Source organism: Pseudorasbora parva, chromosome 1, assembly GCF_024679245.1.
Source record: "Pseudorasbora parva isolate DD20220531a chromosome 1, ASM2467924v1, whole genome shotgun sequence".
Classification (NCBI taxonomy): Eukaryota; Metazoa; Chordata; class Actinopteri; order Cypriniformes; family Gobionidae; genus Pseudorasbora; species Pseudorasbora parva.
Genome location: NC_090172.1, coordinates 47637291 through 47656056, shown reverse-complemented (window position 1 = coordinate 47656056; position 18766 = coordinate 47637291).

The window sequence follows — 18766 nt, the reverse complement described above, 5'->3', positions numbered from 1 at the left end:
TTTTCAGTTTCCTTTTTAGTTTAAGCTTCAGTAAATGTATATGGTTTTATAATGTTATTCATTTTTTTATATTTGTACTTAGCTTGATATCTATTCCAGTTTTAGTCACTTTAGCATTTTAACTTTTTTTTCCTTCTGATTTCAGTGAGTTGCCAAGGGAACATTTCACATTTATTTATTTTTTTCATTTAATATTTATATTTTATTTTATTTCAGTCAATGAAAACTATTGTACAATAACTTTACTTTTAGTTAACAATAATGACACTGCCCAGATGTGTACTAACCTCATGTCCATGGTTCTGATAAATGTTTATTTGTAAAACTCACTAAAGTATTTATTTAAAATTTAAAATAAGAAAGTGTTATTGTTGAACGTTATGGTGGTCATTGACTCAGATTAGACCTTATATGACCTAGAACCATTTGAAGTACACGACACACGCACAGCTCTTCTCCCTCATTTGCTCCCACTCTATCTTACTCCATCTTCCGCCTTTTCATTACGGCACAAAACCTGCCTTATACATTATTGTGCAATCACTGTCCCATCATGCAGTGAGAGATGCCCCCTGCTACCACCATTTGTGTCTGTGTGTGGAAAACGTTACTGAACTGTGACCACACCACAAACACATTTTCCTCTTCCGCTTCTTCATCCTCTGGGATGAGACACCGTGGCCCTCCGGGTCTGTTGATCCCCCACATGTTTTGATCGAGTCGGGCAAAACAAATCTTTTGGGGCTCACTTGAGCGCGACAAGCTTTTTGTTGCGGTTCAGGAACCGAGCAGTGCCAGCTTATAACCGGATGATGAATCCAGCCTCCTACTGCCCATCTCAGCACCCGTCTCCCTCCCTCATGGTCCGGGACCGATGGCAAAGTTCGGAAGTACTGGCAGCTATGGCCCTGTTGAGCCAAATGTAAAACTGAAGATGAATTGTTTAATCTTACGACCCAAGATAAAGGACTTGCTTGAATGACTTATACTTTTGTCATATAACCCATGGTGAGGGAATTTGGTAATCCAGTTCTCTTGGAAAGCTTTCTTTAACACTTCAATAGGCTGTAATTTTATGCTAGATGTCCATGGACAATGGTGACTTCACTTCCAATGTGATTTCAAGATGACTTGAAGTTACATTTACTGATTTAACCCTTCTTCAACCCTTTCCAGGAAAATGAAGCAGGGACCCCCATATATTTTAAACCTTAGGGTTTAATTTAAGATGGACCTATAATAACACGCATATTTTACCAAATAACATACATACACTACCATTCAAAAGTTTGGGGTCAGTACGTTTCTTCTTTTTTTTCCCCAAGGACATTATATTGGTTAAAGTAGAGAGAGAGACAAAAATATTTCTAATGCACGTAAATGTTCTTTCTATTCCTTAATTAATCATTGAAAAAGTATCAAGGTTTCCATTAATATATTAAACAGCACTGTTTGCGCAAAACATTGATAATAATAAATGTTTCATGAGCACCAAGTCAGCAATTCCTTGAGGATTATGTATAGTTGTAATATTTCACAATATTATGATTTTACTGTATTTTAGATCAAATAAAGGCAGCCTTGTTGACCATAAAAGACTTCTTTCAAAAACGTAAAAAAAAAAAGATATTACCGGCCCAAAACTTTTAGTTTATGTTTCCATTATATTTATATTTCAAAATCAGTAATTTTTATTGATGATTGATGCATCATATGCTTGTTTCCTAATTTTACTTCATACAACTTAATGTGGAAGAGACAATTAGGCATTTTACTTCTGTTCTTTACTTAGTTCTGAATTGGTTAAAATTAACTTAGTTTTGTACTTTTGTTTAATGGATATTTAAATTTTTCCACAAAAAATTGTTTTAAGATCAAACAATAATTAGCAGCTTTATATTAATTCATTAGTACAAAAGCTGGTGAAAGTCAAGAATTAATTGACAAAGATAATGAAAGAGCCAAGGACACATTCAGGTGAAGAAAGGGAATATAGCAAGTAAACCGATTTTCTTGCACAGCCTGATTGTCCCAACATGTGTTTGTATTGACATGTCCTTATCCTCTCTTGTGTCCTCACAGCAGTGTGCGGTTGAATGATTTGTGTAGTTTTGAGCTTTGTGTGCATGTTAGAGAGAAGGAAGGAGATGACAGAGATGATGTGATCAAGATCAGGCTTCACATTTGCATGTTGTCTTTAGCAGAACAAAGAAAAGAAGAGGGATGATCTGACAGAAACAGATGTATCTCTTGCTTCAACAGATGTTGTGATCTCCCGGGTAGTTCTACAAAAATACATCAGAATGAAAGAGATGAATAATGTACAGTGCATCCGCAAAGTATCCACAGCGCTTCACTTTTTCCACATTTTGTTATGTTACAGTCTTATTCCAAAATGGATGCAATTTTTTTTTCTCAATTCTGCAAACAATACCCCATAATGACAACGTGAAATAAGTTTGTTTGAAATCTTTCCAAATTTATTAAAAATAAAAAAGGTAAAAACCTCAAGTACAGAAGTATTCACAGCCTACATTGAGCTCAGGGTCACCCTGTTTCCACTGATCATCCTTGAGGAGATGTTTCTACAACTTGACTTGAGTCCACCTGTGGTAAATTCAGTTGATTGGACATGATTTGGAAAGGCACACACCTGTCTATTCCAAATGAGCACAGTGGCCTCGATCGTCCATAAATGGAAAACGTTTGGAACCACCAGAACTCTTCTTAAATCTTGCCACCCAGCCAAACTGAGCGATTGGGGGAGAAGGGTCTTAGTCAGGGAGGTGACCAAGAACCTGAAGATCACTCTGACAGCTCCAGTGTATCTCTGTGGAGAGCGGAGAACCTTTCAGAAGAACAACATCTCTGCAGCACTTCCATCAATGAGGCATGCACGGTAGAGAGGCCAGATGAAAAGCCACTCCTCAGTAAAAAGCACATGACAGCCCTCCTGGAGTTTGCCAAAATGCACCTGAAGTAGTCTCAGATCACGAGAAACTAAATTCTCTGGTCTGATGAAACAGTTCTGATTAAACTTTTTGACCTGAATGGCAAGCGTCATGTCTGGAGGAAACCAGGCATTCTTAAACACCTTGCCAATACCATCCCTACAGTTTTGCATGCTGGTGGCAGCATAATGCTGTGGGGATGTTTTTAAGTGGCAGGAATTTGGAGACTAGTCAGGAATGAGGGAAAGATGAATGCAGCAATGTACAGAGACATCATTGATAAAAACCTGCTCCAGAGTTCTCTGGACATCAGACTGGGGCGAAGGTTAATCTTCCACCAGGACAACGACCAAGATAACACAGCCACACAGCCAATGTAACAAAGGAGTGGCTATGGGACAATCTGTCAATGTCCTTGAGTGGCCCAGCCAGATCCAAGACTTGAACCTGATTGAACATCTCTGGAGAGATCTGAAAATGGCTGTTCACCGATGCTCCCCATCCAACTCGATGGAGCTTGAGAGGTCCTGCAAAGAAGAATGGGAGAAACTGCCCAAAAATAGGAGTGCCAAGCTTGTAGCATTATACTCGAAAAGCCTTGAGGCTGTAATTGGAGCCAAAGTTGCTTCAACAAAGTACTGAGCAAAGGCTGTGAATACTTATGTACATGTGATATTTTTCTTTCTTCCGTTTTTTATTTTTTAAAACATTTGCAAAGATTTCAAACAAACTTCTTTCACGTTGTCATTATGAGGTATTGTTTGTAGAATTGAGGAAAAAATAATGAATTTAATCAATTTTGCAATAAGGCTGAACATAACAAAATGTGGAAAAAGTGAAGCGCTGTTAAAACTTTCCGGCTGCACTGTATTTTTCTAAACATTGAGAAATCGTTACAGATCATGATCTTCTGCATGCACATTTATTTAAGGAATGATTGATAATGTACAGTCAAATGATGGGAAATTAATAAAAAGCATGCTATATATATATATATATATATATATATATATATATATATATATATATATATGTATGTATGTATGTATGTATGTATGTATGTATGTATGTATGTATGTATGTATGTATGTATGTATGTATGTATGTATGTATATATATATATATATATATATATATATATATATATATATATATATATATATATATATATATATATATATATATATATATATATATATATATATATATATATATATATATATACACACATACACAGTTTTGTTCAAAATAATAGCAGTACAATGTGACTAACCAGAATAATCAAGGTTTTTAGTATATTTTTTATTGCTACGTGGCAAACAAGTTACCAGTAGGTTCAGTAGATTCTCAGAAAACAAACAAGACCCAGCATTCATGATATGCACGCTCTTAAGGCTGTGCAATTGGGCAATTAGTTGAAAGGGGTGTGTTCAAAAAAATAGCAGTGTGGCATTCAATCACTGAGGTCATCAATTTTGTGAAGAAACAGGTGTGAATCAGGTGGCCCCTATTTAAGGATGAAGCCAACACTTGTTGAACATGCATTTGAAAGCTGAGGAAAATGGGTCGTTCAAGACATTGTTCAGAAGAACAGCGTACTTTGATTAAAAAGTTGATTAGAGAGGGGAAAACCTATAAAGAGGTGCAAAAAATGATAGGCTGTTCAGCTAAAATGATCTCCAATGCCTTAAAATGGAGAGCAAAACCAGAGAGACGTGGAAGAAAACGGAAGACAACCATCAAAATGGATAGAAGAATAACCAGAATGGCAAAGGCTCAGCCAATGATCACCTCCAGGATGATCAAAGACAGTCTGGAGTTACCTGTAAGTACTGTGACAGTTAGAAGACGTCTGTGTGAAGCTAATCTATTTTCAAGAATCCCCCGCAAAGTCCCTCTGTTAAAAAAAAGGCATGTGCAGAAGAGGTTACAATTTGCCAAAGAACACATCAACTGGCCTAAAGAGAAATGGAGGAACATTTTGTGGACTGATGAGAGTAAAATTGTTCTTTTTGGGTCCAAGGGCCACAGGCAGTTTGTGAGACGACCCCCAAACTCTGAATTCAAGCCACAGTACACAGTGAAGACAGTGAAGCATGGAGGTGCAAGCATCATGATATGGGCATGTTTCTCCTACTATGGTGTTGGGCCTATTTATCGCATACCAGGGATCATGGATCAGTTTGCATATGTTAAAATACTTGAAGAGGTCATGTTGCCCTATGCTGAAGAGGACATGCCCTTGAAACGGTTGTTTCAACAAGACAATGACCCAAAACACACTAGTAAACGGGCAAAGTCTTGGTTCCAAACCAACAAAATTAATGTTATGGAGTGGCCAGCCCAATCTCCAGACCTTAATCCAATTGAGAACTTGTGGGGTGATATCAAAAATGCTGTTTCTGAAGCAAAACCAAGAAATGTGAATGAATTGTGGAATGTTGTTAAAGAATCATGGAGTGGAATAACAGCTGAGAGGTGCCACAAGTTGGTTGACTCCATGCCACACAGATGTCAAGCAGTTTTAAAAAACTGTGGTCATACAACTAAATATTAGTTTAGTGATTCACAGGATTGCTAAATCCCAGAAAAAAAAAATGTTTGTACAAAATAGTTTTGAGTTTGTACAGTCAAAGGTAGACACTGCTATTTTTTTGAACACACCCCTTTCAACTAATTGCCCAATTGCACAGCCTTAAGAGCGTGCATATCATGAATGCTGGGTCTTGTTTGTTTTCTGACAATCTACTGAACCTACTGGTAACTTGTTTGCCACGTAGCAATAAAAAATATACGAAAAACCTTGATTAATCTGGTTAGTCACATTGTACTGCTATTATTTTGAACAAGACTGTATATATATATATATATATATATATATATATATATATATATATATATATATATATATATATATATATATATTATTATTATTATTATTATTAAATTACATTTAATTTTTACCAATTTGTTTAGTACAGAGATATACCACAAACACTATATTGCCCAAAGTATCCAAAGCTTTGCAATACACTTGGTGATATAAGGCCTGGATACAGCTGCTCAGCCATGGAAACCCATTCCATAAAGCTCTCTATGTACTGTTCTTCAGCTTGAGTTTTCTTGAGTTTGGAGGTCTGTAGCTATTGACTCTGCAGAAAGTTGGCGACTTCTGCTAACTGTGCGCCTCAGCATGCACTGACCCCACTCTGTTATTTTTTTGTGGCCTATCACTTTGTGTCATCTTAAACAAATTTGTGTAGAAGCGTCTGTATGCCTAGGTGTGTGACTTTATACACCTGTGGCCATGGAAGTGACTGGAACACTTGAATTCGATGATTTGGAGGGGCGTCCCAATAGTTTTGGCAATATAGTGTATATGTATTTTCGAATTATTTCTGGAGCTGCTTAATTCCGCATTATTACAGATATCACTATATAATTGAATGCTAAGAGAAACATCCATATTTAGTGAATTAAGTTGCTAAATAAAGTACAACAAAAAAGCAAAAAGCAATCTAGCATGTGTTAAAATAACTTTATTCACTATTTTAAAGTAGCAAATTGTCATGAAAGTGACCCAATTATGGATTACCCTTTCATGTAGTGTGTAATAGTGTAATAGAGAGGTTTAAAGAGACTGAATCTTCTTTGAGAAATGAGGTGATGTGCAATGTATATTATGAGAAAAGAATCATGCTTTTTGACCTTATTTAATATTTTTATTTTAGACATGAATTACTACAGCTTTTTCTTCTTCTTCTTCAGAGAGCCTGTAGATCTCCTCGATAAGCAATGGGAATGTCACACTGTATATGCTTTTGTCTATTAGGTGTACAAACATTTCACGAGGCAGACCTAGTGTTTACAAACACCATTGTGTGAACTTCAGTGTTAGCTTTAAATGTAATGCTGTGTGATAATGAATGTCACTTTAGAAATATTTCTGTTTTACTAACTCCTCTGTTAGCAATGATATTGAATGCATCTAGAAAAAAGTGTCCATGTTTGGTGTGCCAGAGCAGCAGAGGTCAGATGAGGTCACTATCTCACTCCTGTCTTAATATCCAGAGAGGGAGAGAGACACCATAGCGTGCATTGGAGCTTAGAATAAACATTTGCTGAGAGCAGAAAGGAAGAAAAAAAGAAATTAAACAGATAAAAGCAGTTTGTCGGCGATTGACGAAACCTGATAGCATGTCACCCATGGATCTTTGTCTCTTACGGAAGAGAGTTAAAAATAGCCGGCATGTTTATATCCCTTTATATAAGTTATTGTTAAAATCTGTGAGTGTTTTTGCAAATGGGTCAGATGAAAAAGCCGAAGAGGAAAGAACAGTGGCGGGGTGTTTGCATAGTGTCTGCCACGGCTTCATATCAGACCGATTATGGAAATATGGTGATCTGTGAACTAATCTTAGTCTGTCTCTCTCTCTTTACGCCACAGTTTATCCATTCCCTAGGACGGTGATCTACAATCACTTGACTAACTGATCAAAGCGGCATTTGATGTTGACAGCGCTTATTTTTGCACTGGGATGGATAAAACCCAGTGCAAAAATAAGACTGATTATTAAACTAATTATGCTTAATAATCAACAGTGTGTCATATAAACACCTACAACTGTATTCTGTAATCATGGAAACGTGAGTGATTTATGAAAATTAAAACCTATTGTTACTTGTTACTTCAGGGTTTGCTCTAATGACATAAACAACTGCATTGTTGGTTTATTGATTTGCATGTTGTAAGTATACCCCAATCTGGCATAACATTATGACTACCTTTTTAATATTCTGTCGGTCCCCCTTTTGCTGCCCAAAACAGCCCTGACCCATCGAGGCATCGACATCACTAAACCCCTAAAGTTGTGCTATGGTTTTTGGCACAGAATTGTTAGCAGCAGATCCTTTAAGTCCTGTAAGTTGCAAGATGAGGCCTCCATGGATTGGACTTGTTTGTTTAGTACATCCCACTTGATTGGCTTGAGATCTGGGGAATTTGGAGGCCAAGTCAACACCTCAAACTTATTACTGTGCTCCTCAAACCATTCCTGAACCATTTTTGCTTTTTGGCAGGGCACATTGTTCTGCCTGAAGAGCCACAGCCACCAGGGAATACAGTTTCCATGAAAGGGTGTACATGGTCTGCATCAATGCTTAGGTACGTGGTATGTGTCAAGATAACATCCACATGGATAGCAGAACCCAAGGTTTCCCAGCAAAACATTGCCTTTACCATCACACTTCCCATAGTGCATCCTGGTGCCACGTGTTCCCCAGGTAAGCAACACACACACACACACACACACATGTTGGTCTATGTGGTTTACAGGGACTCTCCATAGGCGTAATGGTTTTTATACTGTACAAACCGTATTTTCTGTCCCCTTACACTGCCCCTGCCCCTAAACCTACCCATCACAGGAAACATTCTGCATTTTTACTTTCTCAAAAAATCATCATTTAGTATGTTTTTAAGGCCATTTGAATTATGAGGACATTTGATATGTCCTCATAAACCACATTTATAGTGTAATACCAGTGTAATACCCATGTAGTTATACAAATTTGTGTCCTCATAAACCACATAAACAGGCTCACACACACACACACACACACACACACACACACACACACACACACACACACACACACACAACCGTCCATGTGATGTAAAAGAAAAGTTGATTCATCAGATTAGACCACATTCATCCATTGCTCCGTGATCCAGTTCTGATGCTCACTTGTCCACTGTTTGCCCTTTCGGAGGTGAACAGGGGTCAGCATGGGCACACTGACTCGTCTGTGGCTATGCAGTCCCATACGCAACAAGCTGTGATACACTGCATTCTGACACCTTTCTATCAGAACCAGCATTAACTTCTGCTCATCTGTTTGATTAGCCACACGGGCCAACCTTCGCTTCCCATGTGCATCATGGAGCCTTGGTCGCCCAAGACCGTCGCCAATTAACCACTGTTCTTTCCTTGGACAATTTTTGATATGCTGACTACTGCAGACCGGGAACACCCCACAAGAGCTGCAGTTTTGGAGATGCTCTGACCCAGTTTTCTACACTCTAAAAAATGCTGGGTTAAAAACAACCCAAGTTGGGTTGAAAATGCACCGACCCAACAATTGGGTTGTTTTAACCCAATGGTTGAGTTGTTCTTACCCAGCAATTGGGTTGTCTTAAGCAACATTTAACCCAACCACTGGGTTAAAACAACTCAACCATTGGGTTAAAACAACTCAATTGTTGGGTCGGTGCATTTTCAACCCAACTTGGGTTGTTTTTAACCCAGCATTTTTTAGAGTGTAGCCATCATAATTTGGCCCTTGTCAAACTCGCTCAAATCCTTACGCTTGCCCATTTTCCCTGCTTCTAACACATCAACTTTGAGGAAAAAATGCTCACTTGCTGCCTAATATATCCCACCCATTGGCCATAATGTTATGCTTGATCAGTGTATACTAACATTCAAAAGTTTTTCTTTAAAGAAATGTATACTTTTGTTCTGTAAGAATGCATTACGTTGATCAAATAAAAGTAAAGACTTCTACAGTGTTTTATTTCAAATAAATTCTGTTTTACTTTCAACTCATCAAAGAATCCTGACATATTTAAATTTTAAGCAGCACAACTCTTTACAACCAAATCAGCATATTAAAATGATTTCTGAAGAATCATGTGACACTGAAGACTAAAGTGAGATGCTGAAAATTCAGCTTTGCCATCACAGGAATAAATTAAATTATTACAAATTGAAAACCGTTTATTTAAATTGCAACAATATTTCACAATATTGCTGTTTTTACTTGGTGAGAAAAAAAATCTTTCTGACCCAAAACTTTTGAAAGGTAGTGTATATAAACCTTATTTGTCATAGTTTCAGTCCATTCAGTTTATTATTGTTGCAAATACTATCCCTTTAAATATTTTTAGAAGCAGAAATGACCCTAAATTGACTGACTATTTGAATTGCTTCAGTTAAAATCTCAACTTGGACAATTTGTAGATCTGATTTCCTGTACATCAACATGGAGATTCACAGGGGATAAAGCAAATGTTAAGAGGGAGAACTGACAGACAAAAGATTGTGAGTGAAAGTGAAGTTAGAGTGTGGGAGAAGATGGAGTGATAGGGGAAGAGAGGAGAGACAGCGAGCGCACGTTCTCCTCTCCTCCAATGAAGATGGATGGCAGCCCACCCTCCCTCACTGTGCTGCTGGGAGGTTATTGATGGGCTTCAGGAGTCAAAGGTTACAGAAACAAAACTCGGGCTTCCTCTGTGTGCGCTCTGTGTGTCCTCCCCTTCAGTCAAGGTGTTTGGGAGGGATTCTGGGAGGAGCTGGGTTTTTAATTTGAACACTGACACCGACACACACCCCGGTTCCTACACAGGCCTGAAGGGGCCCATCCATCATTGCTGTGAAGCACTGAGGGTGTGCGTGAGTTTGTGTGTGTGTGGGATTGGTGATTTATTGTTACATGGACATGCTAATAGCACTGGCCCCCACAAAGCCAGTGGGTAGTGGGGGTTATCATTGAACCATCCATCTCCATCCACACAGCCGCTCAATCACTCATTGATGTGTGTTGTACTCAATCATATTTTCCTCTTAGTTAACACTGTTTGTGGTAAATCTCCATCAGTCATCAACAATATGGTCATAAATAAAACGTTATGTACTTTAAATTGATTTAACATCAACTTACTGAGCAAACCATTTTATTTAAGATTACGAGAATCAAAAGACAACACTTTGGAGGCTCTAACAAGTTCTGTGCTTTAGCATCTTCACATATGGCCACCATGCTTTTCATCATAGCCTTGTCATGCCTCTGCATTTTGTTCAGTAATGCGTATTTCTTTCAAAAACATCTTTTGTCATGTTTAAAGGGTTAGTCCACCCTAAAATGAAAATTCTATCATCATTTACTCACCCTTGTGTTGTTCCAAACCCATAAGGCTTTCGCTCATCTTCGGAACACAAATGAAAATCTTCAGAATGAAATCTGAGAGATTTCTGTGCCTCCACTGACAGATACGCAACTGACACTTTGACATTTAAAAAAGTTTATAAAGAGATCATTAAACTAATATATAACTAATAATAGCTTCTACAAGAACCAATGAGGTTCATTCTAAGATTCATTCCTTCATTGTGGTACGCAGCATGTTTGAGCTTCCACAATAACCAATAAGGTTTGTCCTCTCATGTCAAGCAGGTTCGGTTGAGATTCTGTTTATGTTCCCTGATCAATGTGAATAAAGGCTTAAATTCTGATCATATAAAGTGATTGTGTCTCTTAAAATATTTGACTAAAACACTCAATTCATATAGATTGGTTTTACTGTCTCTTTATGAACTTTTTAAAGCATCAAGGTAGTTGCATAGACTATCAATGGAGGGACAGAAATCTTAGTAAATTATGACAGAATTATAATTTTGGACCCTTTTACAGTTGCTTTCCTAGGTGAGTGAGTTTTAATAAAGCAGGGGATAACTGAGGAACCTGTTTAGTTGTGAGCATAATAAAAATGAACTGGAAAACCTAAACTACACATTATTCATTACAGCTCATATAAAAGGCCTGGCATTTTGATTCTCCCCTCTTTTAGACAAAATTGGTTAGACAAAATCGGATTGAATGACTGCTTTGGAATGTAGTTGCTAGGAATTTAGGTTAGATTAGATTTGGACTCCGTTGGTTGTCAGATTCTTTTGGGTCCTGTTACTGTCCAAATGCTGATATCTCTATTTTAAACGTTTGCCCTGAAATCAAAACCTCTTCTCTTATAAATAATGTGATTTAGGGTTTCAACAATGATTTTGATTCAGAGATTTCATGCCAAAGCTGAAGGGTAAAATGTCAAAATAAAGTGCTCTTTTAACTTAAAACTGTTATTTATACCAAAATTACTCAATGATCTGGTATTTGCCCTACCATTCAAAAGTCTGGGGTCAGTATTCTTTTAAAGAAATTGGCTGCTGAATATTCAGCTTTTCCATCACAGGAAAAAAAAAAAACATTTAAAAATATATTAAAATAGAAAACAGTCATGTTAAACTGCAATAAATAAAATGAGAAAAGCAGAAATTTCCAAAATCTTACCAACCCCAAACTTTTGAAAATCATTGGTTACCAAAAGGATTTCAAATATTTTTACTCTTAAGCAAACCATCCATTCCACCTTTCTCCATTTCCTTTCCATCATAACACTCCATCCCCATTGTTAGTGTATCAAGGTTGTATTTTTTAACTTATATCTTGTTTGACCATATTATTTCATGACCGATCAGCACCCTCATTCTTTTGTGTGACCAACTGAAATGTGCAAACTAATACTGTCACCTGAAAACTGAAAAGTCCCATCCCTCCATGCCAAAATCAGACAGGGGGGTGGAGCAATAGAGCTGTAGAAGAATTTTGTTTCATCTCCTTCTTTTGATTGCATTTTTCTGGTCAAAATTTTCATTTATAAAAAACACTATCTCTATAGAGAGTGCCAAAGGTGTGTGTTGTATTCTGATGAAACATCTCATAAACATTTTTATAATTATAAAGGCTTTTTTCTTCTTCTATTGTTACATTTTGGAAATGTAAGCAATTCATTTTGACAAACGCAAACTGGGTGCTGACAAGATACCGATGCAGAGTAGACACCGCGATTACGCCATTTTAACCGCGCTCATGCGGACGCGGCGAGTATAAGCCAGGTTTGAGTATTGACTCTTCCTTGCAACTGTGTGTTCCATATGTGTGCCACCATTAGAGTCAGTTCACTGACACGTAGATTTCACACAGATGTTTGCAAGGCAGGTGATTTGACAGAGAACAAAAGAAGAGCATTTGTTGGGTAAATTAAGTAACGCAAACAATGAAAAAACATGTCCAATATTTATTACATCCTGAACATATTAAATATTTACTTGTGTTGTTACACAGCTATTAGCTATTTTTGTACAGTTGAGATTGGGACATAATCATTTAGGCATATAATAATTATTATTTTATAACCAGTTTTAATAGTTGTCATTTATAGGTTGTTACAATAATAATATATAATTTGTAATAATATCTATATAAACATCACAGGCTAATTTGATTAGCATAAGCCACGAGAGGCGTTTTAGTGTATTTGTTTCCATCTTAGACATATAGGCTACTATACCGAACCTCACAAAACTGAAAATGTTTCCACAAGAACCATCATTTCTTTCTCATCTGGTTCTTTTCTCCTCCATCTGTTTTGAGGAACAGGAATGTGTTTGTTGTTGAGTAGCAGGTCACAAATGTTCTTGGTTTCTCGAAGTGAGGAGCTGCATAGAATTTCTGGATTTCAGAATATATCTTGTCCAAGAACTGCTAATATCAGCGTGTAGGCTAATAATCATTAACAAGATAAAGAACTGACACCTTTGAACGTTGAGCAGGTATGGATTGATCTCCAGTATTACACTGTCACAAAATGTGACTTATCTGATGAAATGGCTTATGGTTGGTGATCGATAGCCTTTGATTCAGACTAATGGAAGAAGCTTTCACTGAGAGATCACTGAAAAGAGAAAATTCCCATTGCTTATTATTTTCTAGTAATGCATATTTGGATGTTCCATTCCAAGCCTCTCATCGTTTTGTTTCCTGCATCCACTATATCTTTTATTCAATTGGCCATTTTTAACTATTAGTCTGGTCGTCTTTCTCAAAATACAAAAATGTACTGGATATTTCTTTTTTTTCTTCTTTTTTTTATAGGTTTTCTCCTTGATCTTCTTGTTTTAAGTACAATATTGTGTTCAAGTAGATTGGTGTATTATCATTATATAACTTAATGAAATATACAGTTATAAGTTTTAAATATCAGGCACCTATGTGTATAAGTTTTAAATATCAGGCACCTATGTGCCATCTCAACCTACCGGAAATAATATTATTTATTTTTTATATTGAATTTCTGGTAACCACAGCTGCCAGGTATTTTATTTTTGTATTACTGTAAATTTATTTTTCTGGTGTAGCATTTAAAATACTTGCTTGTTCCCACCTCATTAACTTTCATCAGTGAATCATTGCGCCTCTTCCTTGGAAACTCTTGAAAGGCGTCACCTTGAGTAAGACTTCCTGCTACACCAGATCCTAAACAGAAAATAATGCAATACTCTGGTATTAGATTTGATCTCAGATAGGAGACCAAAAAAACTTCATGTACAGATCTCACCCTGACCCAGAATCCAATTCTGGAATCTTTTCAACATTTTACATATAAACCATTTCCCCAATTTCCACCATATGTTTAAAATGTATTATTTTTAGCTAACTACTCCTAAAGCAAAGTACCAGACAATGGGGACACTACATTTCCAACTAAATATCCAAAGAAATTGACTTACTAAACTAAATTATCTATATCAACTAAATTACTGATCGCCCACATTGTCGCTATATGATAAACTGAAATGAGCTTATGACATCACCGTTTTCTCCAGAGCGGCTGTACAGCCAAATCAAATTATTGCATTATTTTCTTTTTTTTACACTGTGAAGCTGCTTCACAGTGAAACAATCTAAGCTGAAACAATCGGCATAGTAAGGGCTATATACAGTCTTGTTCAAAATAATAGCAGTACAATGTGACTAACCAGAATAATCAAGGTTTTTCATATATTTTTTATTGCTACATGGCAAACAAGTTACCAGTAGGTTCAGTAGATTCTCAGAAAACAAATGAGACCCAGCATTCATGATATGCACGCTCTTAAGGCTGTGCAATTGGGCAATTAGTTGAATTAGTTGAAAGGGGTGTGTTAAAAAAAATAGCAGTGTGGCATTCAATCACTGAGGTCATCAATTTTGTGAAGAAACAGGTGTGAATCAGGTGGCCCCTATTTAAGGATGAAGCCAACACTTGTTGAACATGCATTTGAAAGCTGAGGAAAATGGGTCGTTCAAGACATTGTTCAGAAGAACAGCGTACTTTGATTAAAAAGTTGATTAGAGAGGGGAAAACCTATAAAGAGGTGCAAAAAATGATAGGCTGCTCAGCTAAAATGATCTCCAATGCCTTAAACTGGAGAGCAAAACCAGAGAGACGTGGAAGAAAACGGAAGACAACCATCAAAAATGGATAGAAGAATAACCAGAATGGCAAAGGCTCAGCCAATGATCACCTCCAGGATGATCAAAGACAGTCTGGAGTTACCTGTAAGTACTGTGACAGTTAGAAGACGTCTGTGTGAAGCTAATCTATTTTCAAGAATCCCCCGCAAAGTCCCTCTGTTAAAAAAAAGGCATGTGCAGAAGAGGTTACAATTTGCCAAAGAACACATCAACTGGCCTAAAGAGAAATGGAGGAACATTTTGTGGACTGATGAGAGTAAAATTGTTCTTTTTGGGTCCAAGGGCCACAGGCAGTTTGTGAGACGACCCCCAAACTCTGAATTCAAGCCACAGTACACAGTGAAGACAGTGAAGCATGGAGGTGCAAGCATCATGATATGGGCATGTTTCTCCTACTATGGTGTTGGGCCTATTTATCGCATACCAGGGATCATGGATCAGTTTGCATATGTTAAAATACTTGAAGAGGTCATGTTGCCCTATGCTGAAGAGGACATGCCCTTGAAATGATCCACAACACACTAGTAAACGGGCAAAGTCTTGGTTCCAAACCAACAAAATTAATGTTATGGAGTGGCCAGCCCAATCTCCAGACCTTAATCCAATTGAGAACTTGTGGGGTGATATCAAAAATGCTGTTTCTGAAGCAAAACCAAGAAATGGGAATGAATTGTGGAATGTTGTTAAAGAATCATGGAGTGGAATAACAGCTGAGAGGTGCCACAAGTTGGTTGACTCCATGCCACACAGATGTCAAGCAGTTTTAAAAAACTGTGGTCATACAACTAAATATTAGTTTAGATTCACAGGATTGCTAAATCCCAGAAAAAAAAAGTTTGTACAAAATAGTTTTGAGTTTGTACAGTCAAAGGTAGACACTGCTATTTTTTTGAACACACCCCTTTCAACTAATTGCCCAATTGCACAGCCTTAAGAGCGTGCATATCATGAATGCTGGGTCTTGTTTGTTTTCTGACAATCTACTGAACCTACTGGTAACTTGTTTGCCACGTAGCAATAAAAAATATACGAAAAACCTTGATTATTCTGGTTAGTCACATTGTACTGCTATTATTTTGAACAAGACTGTAAGTAAAGTTGACTTGACTGGACTAGCTTTAAAGTCACCATAAAATCTAAATGGGCAATTCTTAATTTAAAACAAAAATTTTTTTTTTATGGAATATTGCAGTATGTGCCCTCATTATCTTTAATCAAAATAATTTTCCCTCGCTCTTGCCTAATCAACATTCTCTGATGATTTGTTCACTGGCACAAGGGTGGGACAACCTGTTAATCACATGACATCAGCGATAGCAAAGCCATAACCATCCAATCAATTCCCAATAGACAAAATCATGTCACGCTCTTTCACACGGATATACACAGATCAGGCATAACATTATGTGTTGGTCCCCCTTTTGCTGCTAAACAGCCCTGACCCGCTGAGCTAAGGACTCCCCTAGACCCCTGAATGTTTACTGTGGTATCTGGCACTAAGATGTTAGCAGTAGATGCTTTAAGTCCTGTAAGTTGTGAGGTGGGGCCTCCATGAATCTGACTTGTTTGTTCAGTACATCCCGCAGATGCTCGACTGGATTTGAGATCTGGGGAATTTGGAGGCCAATCACCACCTCATTACTATGCTCACTTGCTCACTCGTATACAACATGTTACTATGCTCCTCAAATCATTCCTGAACCATTTTTGCTTTGTGGCAGGGCGCATTACCCTTCAGAAAGAGGCTAAAGTCACCAGGGAATACCGTTTCCATGAAAGGGTGTACATTTGGTGCAAGAGTTTGCAACAATGCTTAGGTAGGTGGTACATGTCAAAATAACAGACCATGGATGGCAGGACCCAAGGTTTCCCAGCAGAACATTGCCTAAAGCATCACAGTGCCTCCGCCAGCTTGTCTTCTTTCCAATGGGCATTCTGGTGCCATGTGTTCCCCAAGTGACACACACGCACCCGGCTATCCACGTGATGTAAAAGAAAACGTGATTCATCCGACCAGGCCACCTTCTTCCATTGCTCTGTGGTGCAGTGCTGATGCTCACGTGCCCACTGTTGGCGATGGTCACCCTGACTGGTCTGCGGCTATGCAGCCCCATAAGCAACAAACCGCAATGCACTGTGTATTTTGACACCGTTCTTGATCTGACCACACAGGCCAGCCTTCCCTCCCCACGCGCATCAATGACCATGACCCTGTTGTAGGTTTACCACTGTTCCTTCCTTGAAATACTTTTGATAGATGCTGACTACTGCAGACCGGGAACACCCCACAAGAGCTGCAGTTTTGGAGATGCTCTGACCCAGTTTTCTAGCCATCATAATTTGGCCCTTTTCAAACTCGCTCAAATCCTTATGCTTGCCCATTTTTCCTGCTTCTAATACATCAACTTGAGAAAAAAAAAAAAAAAATTCTGCCTAACATATCCCAACCAATAACAGGTGCTGTGATTGAAGAAATAATCAGTGTTATTCACTTCATAATGTTATTTCTGATTGGTGTATGTCAAAATGAGGAAGAAGAGATAATTACAACTTCCTTATACCGTATTTAACAAGCTGGCTTAAAATTGTACATTCACATTTTAAAATTCATTTTAGAGGGCAAAGAACAAAGTAACTCAACATCCCCAAAACAGACTCAGGGTGACAGAAGGACATGAGAAACAGTTTGACAGTGTTAATTTGAAACACACTTTCTGCATCATTTTTTGTTGTTGTTGTTGAATTGACCCCAGATGGACCTAAAGGCAACCTTAGTTTTGAGTTAGAGTGGGGCGCACATGTCCTTTTGAACTGAGCTTGTGACTTGTGATGTTGCAGTTGTGTTACAAACACACACAAAGAAAGTTTTTATCCCCAGCGATTTTTGGTTTCAAGATTTTTATGTGCAGTTTCTGTTATGTTGCACAGAGATCTGGGTCCATGTGTCTTTATTATTCTCTGGCTTTTGTGCCTAATTGTGTTTACACAGTTGACACCAGGACACTAAAATAAAACGTTAACCTCTTTACTGAGTTCATTGATTCATTCTGACAGACTCTACACTGCTGCATAGCAAGACATTATTTACAATTATTATTTACCATAAAAAGTGCCAAACATTTTGTCCATATAACTCACGCTCCACTGTATAATCAAAGTTACATTCCGACGCAATACAATGCAATAGTACACTAGAAGTGAATATTATCAGTAAATAACACCTCAACCTTTGTACTGTTTAAGTTTTAAATAGTGCACAAGTTGTTTGGACCACATTTATGATTTTGTGCTTTTTCTGGAGCTTGATAGCCCCAGTCCTCATTATAGTTTTATTATTTTGTAAAGAGTGATCATGGCTTTTTTTGTGTTCCAAAGACAAAAGAAAGTCATATGAGTTTCATGTGACAAGGGTGTGTTAATGATGTCCTCTAACACTTTTGGCATTTATATATACTCAGAATTATCCTGTTCAGTTGTACCCATTTTTTTGTCTTGTACTATGAGAAGTCATGCTTTTTTCTTACTACATGACTTTAAAAATCTAAACAGATTTTAAAACACCAGGTCTCATACACACAGCTGGATTGTTTTTTCCAGCTCACAAGTCTATTGAGAGTTTCTAGACGACATTTGCTGCAAATTAGATTTACTGCCACTAAGGTGCATCTAGATTTCTAGGCTTGCTC